The sequence below is a fragment of the Esox lucius genome, chromosome 3, assembly GCF_011004845.1.
Source record: "Esox lucius isolate fEsoLuc1 chromosome 3, fEsoLuc1.pri, whole genome shotgun sequence".
Taxonomy (NCBI): Eukaryota; Metazoa; Chordata; class Actinopteri; order Esociformes; family Esocidae; genus Esox; species Esox lucius.
This window is the reverse complement of record NC_047571.1, coordinates 17,576,261-17,592,684: the sequence shown is the minus strand read 5'-3', so window position 1 is coordinate 17,592,684 and position 16,424 is coordinate 17,576,261.

The following is a 16,424-nucleotide window of genomic DNA, read 5'->3' as shown; positions in this document are numbered from 1 at the left end:
TTGGACTAACTGCCTTGGTTTGTGCTTTGACATGCACTTTCAATTGTGGGACCTTCTATATACAGGTGTGTGCCTTTCTAAATCACGTCCATGTAATTTACTTTGCCGCAGGGTGACTTAAATCAAAGTCTAGAGACAATTTAATATTTATCAGAGAACACAGGATGCATTCATTTTAAATAAATTGGCACACAGGTTATTGTAAGTTTTTTATTTTTCATTTTTCCCCCTTGAAGATTTCAGTTTGTTTTTCAATTGAATTGTTCACATTATAGGTCACATTAAAAGTGGAAAAAGTTCTGACATGATTTATCTTTGTCTCATTCTTATACATCACAAAAGCCTTGCATTTTCACAGGGTTATGTAGACTTTTTATATCCACTGTAGCACCCTAGTCTTGATTCTGGATTCATTTTGGATTATGCAAACTGTCACCAAACGCAGAATCCAAAGATAAATGTAAAGGATAGAACTGATTCCATACATTTACATCTCTTTTATGTGTGAGTTATCAATGCAACAGGAAACACCTGATCAAGTTAGAAACACGTGAGCCAAAATGGCCCAATGCCTTACAAAATCGGGGGATTGAACTCCAAAAGTGATGATATTGTTAGTCAGTAAAACACAGGTGAAACCTAAATTAAACATACAAGTGTTGAAACGTATGTTTAACATATTTTCATAAGCCTTGAGTGTACTGCAAAAATAGCAATTTAAAATGTACTGTACCAATACTTGCAGGTTACTGTATATACTGTACCAGTACATGTAGGTTACTGTATGTAGTCTATAATGTGTATTTATAGTAGAACACCAACATCAAAGCATATAGTTATTGTTCATACCAACGTTGAATGGGTTAAAATAAGTGTTCCAAGTGTCTTTCAGCGTGGTATAATCGGTGCCACGTGCACTGGTACCAGTGTCTTTTGGTGGAAAACAATGTTTATGGTTTACTGAGAATGATGTTAAAAAACAAGGTCATCAGCAGTCTTGTGGCTGAAAGCTGCTTGATGATAAATGAGGTCTGTGTAGATTGACCGAATCATGCAATCTAACCGGAAGGCCACAAACAAGCAAATAGCAGTGCAAAACAGCATCTTGGAACTCGTCAGTCCTTGTCAAGGATGGGCTATTACAGCCGACGACCGCGCCCGGTTGCATTTCTATCAGCTTTTTCTATCAAGAGGTTGCTCCATTGGCATAATTGAGCGATGAACATTGCTTGATCTGACAAATCCTGGTTACATTGGATTTTACGTAAGCAGTCTAACTTTGTGGACCCATTGTGCCCAGTTTTGGTGGAACGGATGGTCGCCGGTAATGTTGTGTGGAACAAGTCATCATCGTTTATACTGACTGAGCAGATGTTTGAACCCACAATGTATGCAGGGGCTGTTGTCATGTGTTTTTTTGGTCTTGTGGCTGCAATTTAACCTTTGGCCACATGAATGCTTTAAACAGGTTAATGTAATTTGCTATGTCAGTCTTCTATTGAACTAGATATTTTAGTCCTAGACTAGGCTTAATCTGTGTCTGCGAAACCGGAGCATAGGCTCAGAAACATATTGGAATGGGCAGTCCCCAGACCTCAAGTCAAAACAGGATCTTTCAGGTAAGATGGAATTGGCTGTTCGCAGCACCAATGGGCCGCTGTTGTATCTGCAACAACTTGATGCAAACACATCAGTGTGGAATCTCACTTCCATGGAACATTTCTGACACCTTGTTGAATCCAAGCACTGTTTGGGTTTGACCCAGAAGTAGGTTTGCGTACATGTTCACCGAGTGTAGTTTATTTTAAGGGCAACAAGATTTAATTATTTGATATGGATGGATGGTTGACAGAAGATTATGAATTTTTGGTTATCTAACGTGGATGAAACATTTGATTCGGTATGTAAGGTCGTGAGTGTCGTGCATTGGACCTGAATTAGTTTGGGCTATAGAAAAAATAGCATAGAAATATAAACATAGCATCTGACAATTGGCCTAGTAAAAGTGTAGTTTTAAATGATGTGTCTGATTTTGAAAGCAGCTGGGCTATTATTGTGAGCACTTTAATTTCACCTGTACAGAGTAGGCTTATAACATTTCTGCTGTGAGTGGGGAGGGTCTTACCTTGTGACAACATGTTCTGGTACTGAGAGAGGTGTGCACTTTGAAACAAACTTTGACAGTCCAAAATGAATTTAAGGAGATTTATGCACAGATGCCTTGGGAAATATGCTGTTGTTCCCTTTTAATTAAAGAATGGTAAATAATAGAAAGCAAAAGAAGTAAAATATCTTAAAGGAGCCCTTTGTAAGATTTCCGCTATACAAAAATATCCGCTATACCTACTCAAGCCAAAACACAAATGGTAACATTAGTATGGAAGGAAAGCGTCTAGCATGGCAAAAGGTTATAGCAGTACTGCACAAAAGAAAAAAGGTTAATAGCTCTACAGTAAATAAATACATATTCAGTAGGTATTGCTTTTAAAATAAGCTTATAGACAGACACCTGAAAAGCAAGCTGGTTAGGACTCAGGAAAAGACAAGGCAGCACTCAATAATAACACATTTCTCATTTGACAAATTGGCACAACTTATGTGAATATACTGGGGAAGCTATTTACTATTAAATCTAGTGCTGCATGCAAGTGGGGCCCAGGCTTGTTAAAATTAAAAGCAAGTGCAGAGTCCCTTTGTAAACAGGACTGTTATTATAACATCCTGTTGGCACCAGGAGTTGGTTTGGCATCTGCTCACCATCCCTGTTGGGGCCGAAGCTCGCTCTCACACACACAAGCACGCACACCATCCATGTCGAGTTGCGGACAGGGGCAGCTAGCTTTCACTGGAAAGGGAGACTACCAGGAGCCAAGAGCACAAATTCATTAGATTTGGCTGCAGACAATGGGGTGGTAGTGCTCTCAGTTATGAATCAAGAACCACTAAATAGTTTTTTGAAGAATACTGACATGTTCTGAAATGTCCCAGGCTGTTGCTGGGACTTGATCCTATTATAAATGTATAATTTATTGAGAATTAACACTTGCACTCATAATAGTTACACAACAAAACTTGTTTCTTCAGAAAAGGTGGCTATACCATGTACTTCCTCTCATCTGATAAAAAATATTGTGAACTGTTACATTCATTTCAGGGTTCCAGTGTCCTGAACTCCAGATCCATACCTCAGGGTAATATGAATTCCAAGCTTCTAAAAAAGCAAAGGAAGGAAGAGAGCGAGCACATGGCGTGAGCTTGAAGCCGGCGTGCAGTAAAAGGAAGTGGTGTCTGTCTTGTCTCACCACAGATACATGAGATCCGGCTTTGCCTTCCTAGCGAATGGTATGGAGACACCATGCAGGCCTTGACTTCCACGTCTGTTTACTAGATAGTCCCTGTGGTAAAGCTGTTCTCTCCAAAAAGGAGCGTGTCTCAACTGATGGCCAATCATGATGGGAAAGAGCTCCACAAAGGCTGTGGGATTCTGTCAGGACACATGTGGGTTGCTTTAGTTTTTCCAACTCCAAAATAAGGAGACGAGATTGTTATTCAAAGTCAGAGTTGTCATTTCCCCTCCGGATTTGAGGTAGAGGTTGTTTTTGCTTTCTGAAAAATATCTATTTAAAGTCAGAAATGCATAAGACGTCCCTACAGACATGCTGTTTTATTTAGCAATTTGATCTCTCTCTAGTCAATATTAACACTAACTTTATTAGTAAAATAACCACCCTTTCCAATGTTGGTGAATGTAAATTATAAATATATTGAACTGACACGTTTTTCAGTTTCTCAGTTTCAAATTCAAAGTATGTCAATGCTGGTAAAGGTTTTTATGTCTGCCTTCATTAATGTAATTCATAAAAACGGATTCCAGACTCTTCAATTAGAAACCCACAATATTATTTTATTCCAGTGTATCACTACACTATTAGAACATGAATGTCCTGCTGGCTGACTGGCTGGCTGTAATAGTTGCACTCTTCACTCATGTCCTGGCCAGCCTCTCACTGGTGCAGGTGTTGCAGCGTTTGTTTCTCAAAGCAGAGGGAGGCTCGAGTTTCAGGAAATCAGGCCTGTTGGTTAATGTTAGAACTGGGAGGAAAAGTTCCTGGAAGGTGGTTGAGTCCACCCGGTGGGGGGGGGGGTGTTTGGGGGGGGTATTTTCTCTTTACAAGTCAAATGATATGTTACACCTGCTTCTTGTAGAAGGCTTTGGTTTGAAGTGGAATATAGCGTTTTATATTAATTAACTGATTTGTTTCTTGGATTACTGGAATTGATAAGGTGTACATGTTTTACCAGTAGGCAAAACCATACACTTGTAGTACTCAAATACAATTATTTAAAAAAAAAATCTTATTCCTCTTTTCACATGTATGGAGTTATGCTTCATTTCCTAGGATGCAGATTGTTTTTCTTAACGTTTACAGACTCTTCCAATGTTATTCATTGAGTGAAAAATTTAGACTTTTTTTGATTGCAAAGATACTTTTAATGAAACTGGGGTTCAGCTGGTCTCCATTCTTTCCTAATAAGCTATACAATATTTTTACATTTGTTTGCAAACAGTTTGTCATTTCTTATTGCTTTTACACATAATGCAAATGCTGATACAAACTACGCCTTAAATGTGAACTTATTCTGCAATCTGTCCAAATCCATGCATTAAAACAGTGATCTTTGAATTGATATTTGCAATAATGGACCCAGAAAGAAGGGTTCATATGTGGTGGTGGACAATATAGAATTTAATATATCATTTCCATATATATCCTAATTGATCACATTTTCACCAATGTGATCAGTTTCTAATGCCCATTACAAAATATTATGGGAGTATTTCGTGGAAAAGGCTGTTACTTTCAAGCGTTTAGCCAAGTTGAATTGGATAATTAACGAGAGAAGCACTGGCTTTTAGTACCTGTTGTTGCTGTAGATTTTGACCTGAATTAATTTCACTTCCCCTTGCAATCCCATTGGAAGATATCCACTGTTTGACTTACTGAATGCAGCACTTTTCCAGATGCTGAGAGACAGAATTATATTGTATGCCTCTGGCACATGTTAATGTTATCCTTTCTTTACTCTTCTGATGGACGTACACTTTGAATTTATTTTCCTCCTAATTCAGAGACCGGCTTCTCTCATCTCTGTTATATAGAGTTAACTGTGAGTTGTGTTAGCCAAAGAAAACTCCAACTCAACTCAAATGAAGGGGTCTATCCACTATCCTATGAGCATTGGGGTAAACAGCAGATGCCTTTTGTATTGAGTTGCTTTCTTGCATATACATTTTGTTTTACCTAAATATTAATCTCATTGTCCTGTCAGGTTCTTTTTAGCTAAAAAATAAAGCAGTTCTGGGATTGATTAAAGCGTGATTCAATATTTACACAAACATTGTGTTAACAGCGCACATTTCTGTGATTGCTCTCAATGGGCTGTGTCACCTTTCATGAATGAATATCACAAAGGTTAATCATTATGTTTTTGAATAACTGATAACTGTCGGGTTTGTTTTGAGACAGTGACCTAATGAGTTTCTCATTTGTGTTTGATTATGACACTTGTTGGCCGTAAGGAGAAGGCAAGACCCTTGACATTCAATAGAGGGCAGCAGTGAGTTGCTTTTTCAAGTTGTTAATTAATATACAATTAGACATAATTTTCAATGTTTAATTACGAAAACAACAGTTAGAAGTGTAGCCTACGTTTGTCAAGGTGCAAGGAGCTAGGCTTGGGTTTTTTGTGAAGACTGTATTAGGTATTTATTACATTTATCACCACATCCATACAGCTCCCCAACCAGGTTGTCAGGCTGAGAGCCAGCTCACACCACATTAGGACTTCAAGAGTGGGCCCCCCAGAAACCTTCAACCAGGCTGTTTTTAGTGGCTCTTGCTGCAAATGGAAACACTTAGCTCCCACAATAAATCACCCTGTGATGGTGAGGCCATTCAACCTGGTAAGAGAGACACTCACAGCAGCAATATTTTGATTGTGCATTGGAGCTCTTTCGGATGGTGGATAGATAGGTCTTCTGATAGGCAGGAAGGGGCAGATTTTCATGGTAGAGGTTCTACTATAGTGCAGCACATTGAAAGGAGTTCTGTGACACGCTAGTGTCCTCTCGTGAATTTTGAGAAAGTCTGGTGGTATAATAATGCTTCCTCGACTGCCTCCAGAATTAGGTATGGTTCATGTCAGGATAGAGTGGAGTGTCTGGCTCTTGATTTTCGGGATGAAAATAGATCCTTGTTAACTCAAGTGGCCCTTTCTCAAACAAACCAGTGCCACACCATCTATCTATCTATCAGACTGGGATCATGTTGAAACATTACAACAACACACTTAGCTGCTTTCCAGGTGCATAAGAAAATAAGTGTTTGAAAATAAGTGTTGCCTTTGCCTGTGAGCACCTACCCAAAGAAATAGTCCTTATTATAATGCTAACTTGTGTTTGAGCACCTAGTGATGTAATTGCAGCTGACTAAACAGATATATTCTTTTTATTGCCCCGCTGTTATAGCTACGTTGTAACAATGTTGTGCGTCCACTGAAAAGGCCGGCGGTGCAACCATAACAAACACAGCTGAATGTGGGGTTTACATTTCAGCTGGATGACGGCGCACACAGAGTCTGGGTGGGACTTGGGAAAAGGGAGCTCAGCCATACGCTGTACTTTGCTCTGTCTGGCTTTGGCCCAGCATGGTAAGCAGAGACCTAGCACTTTGACCAACCTGTAAAGTCATTGTCTGGGTTGTCCAGATGCACTTAAAAACATAAAAATGCAAATAATACTTAAGAGACGGAATCAGTTACAGATTGCACACAACAGAATAAAGGCAGGGACTGCAGTAGCATGTTTGTTAAAGTTAATCTATGCCAGATGAAAGGGTTTTGCCTATAATGAGGGTGTGGACCGACATGTCAGGTTAGATAGACTGTGTGACGTGGGCCTTTTAGTACTTCCAAAAGGAAGCCGCCAGCCTGGGTTTTACAGGGTTGGCTGTGAGGTACAGGACTATGCTCAGGTTGTAATAGTTTTCATTCAAATACTGCCAGCATTTAATCAAGCCTGTCTGGAACATCATTTGACCAGGGTTTTGCCTTTTGGAGACTTGTCCATTGACTGACTGCGCCAGGCAAACCCAATTAATAGCAGCTATTTGAAAGTTAACAAGTAAGGCTTGTGTGGTATAACCTACATATACTGTTTAAGGGTATGTTTTTTTTTTATTAAATAAAAAAACGGAATACCCAAAAATGCAATTGTGTATGTTTACAAAGGAGCAAACATGACGTGACAACCAACTGTTGAACAGCGACCCAGAGAGGTGGTACATACGTCTTAGTTATATTATTTTACTATATAAGTTGTGCAAAATGCATTTTCAGCTCAGGGTTTTAGCTATGTATTTATTTTGCTTACATGCTAGCTCTATTTTATTGCTGGCTAGGTTGCCAAAACAAGCATCTTAGCTACTGAAGAGAATAAAAGTGTGAGTAACTTTATACATGATAGAGTGTGATAGAGTTATATATAATGCTTGTCACTTAAACATTTAACAATAATTTCTGTAGACCAATCACAAAAATGCACAATTAAATTATTTTAAATCCCAATTCAAATGTAATTCAACAGTGTCCAATATGGACTGATTAATGATTAAATTCATATGAATTTCTTGAGGTGTTTCTTGTAACCAGCTATACCAAACATCCAACCAAAAGACCACTCAAAACCAACCCACACTGTTTAAAATGAAATAATCTGCGGCACAAGAGTTGTTGTCATAGTAACAATCCAATACAAACACCCGGAAACATTTTTTCTTTGTTATTGAAATCCCACCAAATTGCAGTTACCTCCACCCTTGATAAAGATTTATATAATCATCAGCATGTAATGAATTATATTTTATGCAGAAATATTTGAGAAAACATTTATTTTTAACAACTAATATTCTCAAAAAGAAACGTGTCAAAATTATTTGTATCCCTAAAGATTCTTATAAAATAAATCAAACAAAATTTATTGAATCAGCATTAACATTCAACATTTTAATTATGGCTCAATCTTAGTTAACCCAAATAACAAAATGACACATTGGTGTCCTTAAACTGAAAGAAGTCTATGGACAGGGTTTGACAGGAATTTATTCTTTGGTTTAGTTTCCCGGCACTCTTTCCAAATGCATTTTAGGATTAATGGCACAAATCCCATCCGAGTCCAGAGACTTCCAAATGTCCAAAATTATCTAAAATTGATTGTGAAGGTCAACAAAGGCCCTTATAGATGATTTGAACATGATGCTTGTTGTCTTTGTATTCATCCGTCACACCCAACAACCGGTTTCCAGATTTCATTGCTGCCCTCATCCTTGAGCTCAACCTTATTGGTCCTCTTTATCTTAGGTACAGAACCACTAAACACATAAGAACAAAAGTGGAAATATACTGGCAAAACAAAAATCAAAAAGCACTAGACATATACAGAGTCCTTCAGTCTCCCCTTTAACACTTTAGAGGAGCCAAAGCAGAATAACTATTGCAATTCACTCAAATACTTCTGCACAGCTGCTGTAGAGTCAATGGAAGATTACCATTCAGTAAGTTCTCCCACTAACACGTTTTTACTAACAGTCCAGTTTCAAAGGTGGGAAACACGTGGATTCATTTTTGAAATTGTTCTGTGATGTAGGCCTAGATCTGAAACACACAAGAGAGACAGAGAGAGTGAGCATTACTTAAAGGAAAAGGGGTGAAAGTTATTTAGTTGTCATAACTAACCTAAACAGGAGTATTTCATAGAGCTCCTTCAGAGTCTGAACCTGCTACTACAGTATTTATCTTCATGTCTTGTGTCACTACCTTGCAGTGACTTGTGTTAATTTACCTATTCTGACCCTGAACAGTAAGAGTAAAATTAATAACCAACAGCACTATGGGCCTTTATATTTTGCCTGCATTCTAAAAAATAGAAAAAAAGTAATGAAACAAAATGTTGTCGGCTTTCATAAATAAGGCAATTGCTGTAAAAATAAATATCTTCATTGGTGAAATGACTCAGCTCCACTATTAGGGCCAAAACTAAAACTGGAAATGGATGACAGTGTACCATGCACAGTGAGGAAGATGGTTTGACAGGTAAAAAAATATCCATGAATCCCAGTAAGATTGAGAAGTTATTAAAATCTTGGCGTCACCAAGTTTCCAAAAGACTACCACTAGATGCCACAAGCTATCCAGTTGTGTTGCCAGAAGAAAACCTCTACTCTCATCAAGACATGAATGTCAGCACCTGGAGTTCACTGAACATTATTTTAACTTTACCTGAAACTGGACTTTACAGTAAAATGAGACAAAAATAGAGCTTTTGGGCCAAAAATACAGGTGGGTTTGTCGTAAAAAGACGGAAGGTCATGCAGATAATGACCTAATCCCTAATGTGAAGTTTGGTGGTTGATATGCAGTGTTGTTGGCTGTTTTGCTTCAAAAGGCCCTGGGAACCTTGTTAGGAATTATGGACTCAAATAGCAGATGTTAAAACAAATCTGCCTGCCTTTGCCAGCAGGCTAACACTGGGATGTCAATGGATCTACCAGCAGAACACTGATCCAAAGCATATTTATAGGTTCACAAAAGTGTCTTACTGACAACAGAATAAAGCTTTTTCAAGGCCTTTCCAGGCCCCCGATGTAAAGCCATTAAAAACCTGTGGGGTGAACTGAAGAACAGAGTCCACAAGTGAAGACCAAGGACTGAAGGATCTGAAGAGATTCTGCGTGGATTAATGGTCTCAGATACCTTGCTACTGTATGTCTTCTCTTACCTCATCAAACATTATTGGAGAAGGGTAGGGTACACAGGCCTCTCCATTATTATTAATGTTAGAAGGCAGGGTGTCTGGTTATCAAGTATCTAGATATGGACTGTGCTACTGTATGTATATCATAGGATTATAATCATAAAGTGACCCCCCCCCCCATTGTAATCCAGCTGGACCAAAACAATTTAACATTTATAAGAGTCAGTCCTCCCTCCAACTTTGATTTACAGAGTTACCTTTTACCTATCCTTTATGTTTCATACTCCCAGATGGCTGGTTTGTTGTAGAGGGATATTGTGCAAAACCTGTGACACAGGACACCGTAGACACACTGACTGAGTTGCTCAAGAAGATAGCAGAACACATGGTACCCAGATGGATTCCATTTTAATCAGATGATTTCAAAGATGAAATATACCATGAAGGATTATTTTCTTTCTTTCTATCATTCTCTCTTTCACACTGACCCCATTTTGTCTTCCTCTTTCTCAGTGTATCTCCACCATCCATTTCTTTCCCTGTCCTTCTTTCTATTTTCTCTGGGTTTATTTCCATAACTGCATGGAATTTTTGGACAACACCTATTTTCTGGAAACCCCTTCCGCAATCCCAAACGGTTTGTCCACGTAACCACAGGGGAGCAGCCAGCAACTTTATGTAATTGGAGAAGATTGAGTATATACACACAAACACACACACACTAGACTGTAGCCTAGTGAGCCTAGTGAAACAAGGATTAACAGATGTTTAGGGACAGTTCAAAATTAACTGAATAGTGGAAGCCAACTCAAGGTGCAAGACACTTTCTCAAAGGTAAAGAACAGTAAAGAACAGTAAAGAACAGTTTTCTAAATATACATTAACGTTTCCTCAAACAATTTGATTAACCCGAATATGTAGCCAATGTCTCATTTGTTAATTACTTATTTATTAGATTTTTTTACAAAGAACATAAAATCACTTGGCTGTCTGTGGTGTTATGTTTATGTTTGCCATAGACTACTGTTGCAATAGAAACATTATTATTTACTGTCTTCATGTACAAGCAGCAATGGAGTCACAAAGTGATTCAACGAAGAGCAATAGGGGAAAGTTACCAGATGCGGATCCTGACAACAAATGTATCTGTATCTGTATCAATAACTATACATGGTAAATCTATAAAATCATAATATAGAACTGTGTTAAAAAAATTACAACTGTGAAAGAAAATATGTTAAATTCTAAATTCTAAATGTTAAGTTCACATCAGTTTAACAAGAGATTCTTGATCTGTGTGTCTCCTTTCTTCATATTTGTGTATTGCACAATTTCTCGCTTGGCCTGTCCACTGCCTTTCAGATATTCCTCTTAGTTTGTCTCATTTTATATGGAGGGGGTAGATTGGATTGATTTTATGTTTGGTATGATTACTAGTTATCCTATTGCAGATGTAGCCAATAGTCCACTTAACAATATTTTCAATATGTGGATGAAGGGAAAGATAAATAGTTGACTGTAATATTTGACTGACTTGCATAGAACTCCCTTATAAGAGCGCATCACACAAGGGAAGTATCAAAGCAACTTGATAAGGGGAGGCACATGCAAGCAAAGGAGAACGATGCCACACTAATGTCGTTAGGATAAAATAAATTATAAAGCAATTTATAAAATATGCAACGGTCCCTTATCCATTCCAGACCATATGTGAGTGGAGTATACTACACAAATGTGGCAGAGGGAACAGGAGGGAGTGAAGAGGAGTGTGAACCTTTGACCTGCAGTGTTCATTACAGATTGAGAAAAAAGAAAAACCCCACAGAGCTATGGAAAACAATGACGTGCTACTTCGTCTGTCGGTTGGCTGCTTTTCCTCTTGAGGAAGTGTAGTGTTCCTCTCAGGATATCAGTCAGGAATCCCCTTCACTGATGGAAACCATGGAGCCGTCAAAACAGTTGCTCTGTAATTCTGCATGTGGCCTGGTTTTAATTAAAGCATTGAATATCAAAGACAATCACTCCCATTTTAATGTGATTTTTTTTTTTATATGTACCCAGTTTATTTTGATGGAAAATTTGTGGGTGGAGCACTTGCTAAATGGTATGGAAACTTGCACCTGTGGTAGACCAATGTTTTGAGAGTCAGAAACATTGAATGTTTCTGGTCTCTTTTCAGGAGGAGTTCGAGTTTATCCCAAAACATTTTCAGACAGCAATCACTTTTGACCATATTAGGCAATCAGACAGTGAACACTAGAACATGGTGCTTGTGCTCCAGCTGAGTTTTAAATGATCTGAACCCTAATGCTGTCTTTATACCGTAACATTAAACAGCCAGGAGTGTGTCCTGCACAGGAAAAACTGGGCTCAGGTCGTATGCTCTAACTTAAGTATATATTTTTCCAGATCCCATCACATGTTCAAGAAAAACTTGCTGCAAGCCCCAATGATTTTCCTTGCACTAAGTTCTGAAACAAAACATGAAAACAAAAATAAAAGCTATGGGAATCAGGGACTGGGGCCACTTGCCATTTAGGGACAACTTTTATTTCATGCCAGTACTGCCCCTAGAAGCCCTATGCCACCACCTCAGTATAACAAAAATTAACATAAAAAAGTTCCTTTGAATATATCATCCATGTCACAAATGAGTGTAGTGGATTGATGAAGGATATTGTGTTATTGTATTCATAGTTTAAAACAACTTTCTGGTACATTTATTTGGAAGCATTTTGTATTATATCACAGGACCCACTCTTATACAGCAATGCCACTGATGATAGAGATGTTGAAGGAATATAAATGTTTTTGTTTGGCAAACATTTCAGCATGACAGATGGAAGTAAAAGGTCTAATTACTTCAATGTTGCCTATATTGAATGGAAGTTAAAGGCCTTACTACATACATCTAGGCTATGTTGAATGGGCACTGATTGTGTTGGCCAATCTTTCAGCACCATGATTGCATGTGCCTGACGTCAGTGTGTCCTACTATTGGTTGTCACAGGGAGTGAGTTGTTTTGTTTTCTTCTTCTGCACATGTTCAACAGGGGAAGATCCATCAATACATTCTTTCAATACTGGGGGATTAAAGATTGGAATCACTCTGTCAAACAGTTTATATGATGTCTGACACTCTCCACCCTCCTCTCCTGTCTTGTGGTTTTCTGGACCAGAGAAATCAATATTGTATTCTCTAAAATTGCTGTGGTGTTCTCATATTCGTGGTGTAGCCCAAAACCTTGGAAATTAACGTGAGTGTTCCTGCATGAGTGATTATCATTTATACATCTATAATATTCTTCTTTTATTTGGTCAAGTCATCAAAGTTCTCTCAAAGAGATGATGCATTAAGTATTAAAGACAACAACAAATGCTTTTTATCAGTGATAAAATCAACAAGGTGTAGCGGCAAGATGGAGGAACAGTTTTTGACAGTTTTTACAGTTACTCATGTATGTACCCTTTTTAATCATAGTACATGTAATGCTTGCTAAGTCTAGTGTTATTCTTAGGAGTTTGTCAGGATTCAGCTAGTTAAACTGAAATGTTGCTTGTGGGGTACTTAATAACATGTATTTACAGAACATTACCATGTTCACAAGTTGGCTGTCATTTAATGTAACATTTTCAAACAAGATACAATTTATGTAACATTTCACTTAACAAGATACAATACATGTTTGCGCAGGTGAAATTGTCTCAATATCTGATGTAAGACTGTCTGCAATCTACTTTCAGTACAATATCCTGGGTTAGAATATTTTGAATACCAAGACTACCTTATTTTTCTAAACTGGAGCAATCATCTCAGTAAATGGATTAATAAATGTTGCTATTAACATATAGGTTTGGTTGAAGAAAAAAATAAAAAATGTTTTGAGTGAGGAACAGAAGCGTTCAATTTGCAGTGGTCTCTTAATTTTAACCCTTCGGTTCCTCCAAAAGAGGATTGGGAGAATGTCATATTGTCAGATGAAACCAAAATATAACTTTTTGGTAAAAACTCAACTTGTTGTGTATGGAGGAGAAAGAATGCTGAGTTGCATCCAAAGAACACCATACCTACTGTGAAGCATGGGGGTGGAAACATCATGCTTTGGGGGTGTGTTTCTGCAAAGGGACCAGGATGACTGATCCGTGTAAAGGGAAGAATGAATGTATCGTGAGATTATGAATGAAACCTTCCATCAGCAAGGGCATTGAAGATGAAATGTGGCTGGGTCTTTCAGAATGACAATGATCCCAAACACACCGCCCCGGGCAACGAAGGAGTGGCTTCGTAAGAAGCATTTCAAGGTCCTGGAGTGGCCTAGCCAGTCACCAGATCTCAACCCCATAGAAAATCTTTGGAGGGAGTTGAAAGTCCGTGTTGCCCAGCGACAGCCCCAAAACATCACTGCTCTAGAGGAGATCTGCATGGAGGAATGGGCCAAAATACCAGCAACAGTGTGTGAAAACCTTACAGAAAACGTTTGACCTCTGTCATTGTCAACAAAGGGTATATAACAAAGTATTGAGATTAACTTTTGTTATTGACAAAATACTTATTTTCCACCATAATTTACCAATTAATTCATAAAAAATCCTACAATGTGATTTTCTGGATTTTTTTCTTCTCATTTTGTCTCTCTTAGTTGCAGTGTACATATGATGAAAATGACAGGCCTCTCTCATCTTTTTAAGTGGGAGAACTTGCACAATTCGTGGCTGACTAAATACTTTTTTGCCCCACTGTATGCACCAATAAACACTGGATTTAAAACACATTGTTTCGATTTGCTTCTATGGAACTTTCATGGGTCACTCCCATACAGACATTGTCACAAGTTACATAATGTAATTTATAAGGTCTAGCTTTTCAAAATATTAAAACAACAATTTCTTAGTTTTGTCCTCCTCAATTTGGTTTCTGCCAGAAGTTGACCTTTCTAACCATATCAAAAATACATGATGTCCTCCTTTACAACAGTTACAGAACCATAAGGCAGCTTTCTCCCAATACGATTCACACTCACCCCAGAGCACACAAGCACATTACTCATGATCGCTTGAGTAATGACTGTAAACTGAGGTGATATCAAAACCCAGATCTCCATGTAGTCATAATGAGACCTAGATAAAATATTAGGTTCAGTTGAGCCAACAAATAGGTCATGAGTAGTTTCGCATCAGCATGCTGTTGATTGCTGTGGTAAAGATGTGTCCATTTGTTCTTTAGAGTATGTAAACAATGGCACCTGAACCTGCTCAAGCTCCTTCTCATAATATTTCTCTCCGCAGCCATAGACCCCTATTACACCCTGGATGATTTTATAGTTTCATATACCCACTGTGCTGTTATTATAATTTCTTCCAGGTGTTGAATGAAGTTATTTCATTTCATTTTTGCTGCAGTCATATTGCTGCAATTTAGGAATGTTTTTTTTTAATATATTGTTTTTACGTGTGCACACCTACTCCAGATACTACATTGACAGTTTCTTGATTTTTTTTACTCTTATTTTACCAGTTATTACTGAAAACACATCCTTATTATTAGCAACGACATGGGAGCAATTAGGGTTAACCTGCCTTGCTCAGGGATAGAGGACATTATTTTCCATCTTGCTAGCTCAGGGATTCAATCTAGCAAACTTTTGGTTTCTGGTCAAATGCTTTAATTACTAGTCTACCCTGTGGCCCCACTTTAATTTCTTGGGAAGGTAATAATAGCTCTTGATATGGGCTTTAATTTCACAGAAACACAGATTTGTACTATCCTAACATTGGTACTCAGAGGCGTGGATAAATTAGTGTTCTTCAGCTATCAAACTAGTTTGATCTGGTTTTTGACAAGTCTAAGTGATAACATTAATTTGTGTGCAAACACACTTCATATTTTATTCATTTGAAAAGTGAGAAACAAACAGTCATATACAATATCTCTGAAGACGTTACTTAGTGCCTCTCCTATTTCAGCCCAGGGACCTGATTTAAAACACCTTCACCACAGCACCATTAGCTTCTCTGAGAATATGTGGAGGGTGTTCTAAAGTAACTTCCTTCTTGTAGACTCCTCGAACTAAAGGCACATCTGGGGCTATTTCTCTGCAGTGAGAGCTGACACAGGCCTACAATTTGACTTGTGACTGGCTGCTGGAGATGGTGACCTCCTATGTGTGTTAGTAAGCCTATGCAGGCTGTTAGAGTGTAGCGTGCCTGGGCCAGAGAGAGATGGACAGGGGTTTTACTGAGCCCACCCGCTAAGAGAATCCAACCATTTCCTTTCCATAAATCAAAATAAAACTGTCTGGATACTTTCAATAGGAACAGACTAGAGAATGTCAACTTTCCTTCATAGGGTCTGAAAAGAATGTCCTTGTTCAAGGTTTGTTAGACAATAAAAATACAAGACTTTTGACCAAAATGTATTTTTAATTAGTCATTGTACACTCACCTAAAGGATTATTAGGAACACCTGTTCAGTTTCTCATGAATGCAATTATCTAATCAACCAACCACACGGCAGTTGCTTCAATGCATTTAGGGGTGTGGTCCTGGTCAAGACAATATCCTGAACTCCAAACTGAACGTCAGAATGGAAAAGAAAGGTGATTTAAGCAATTTT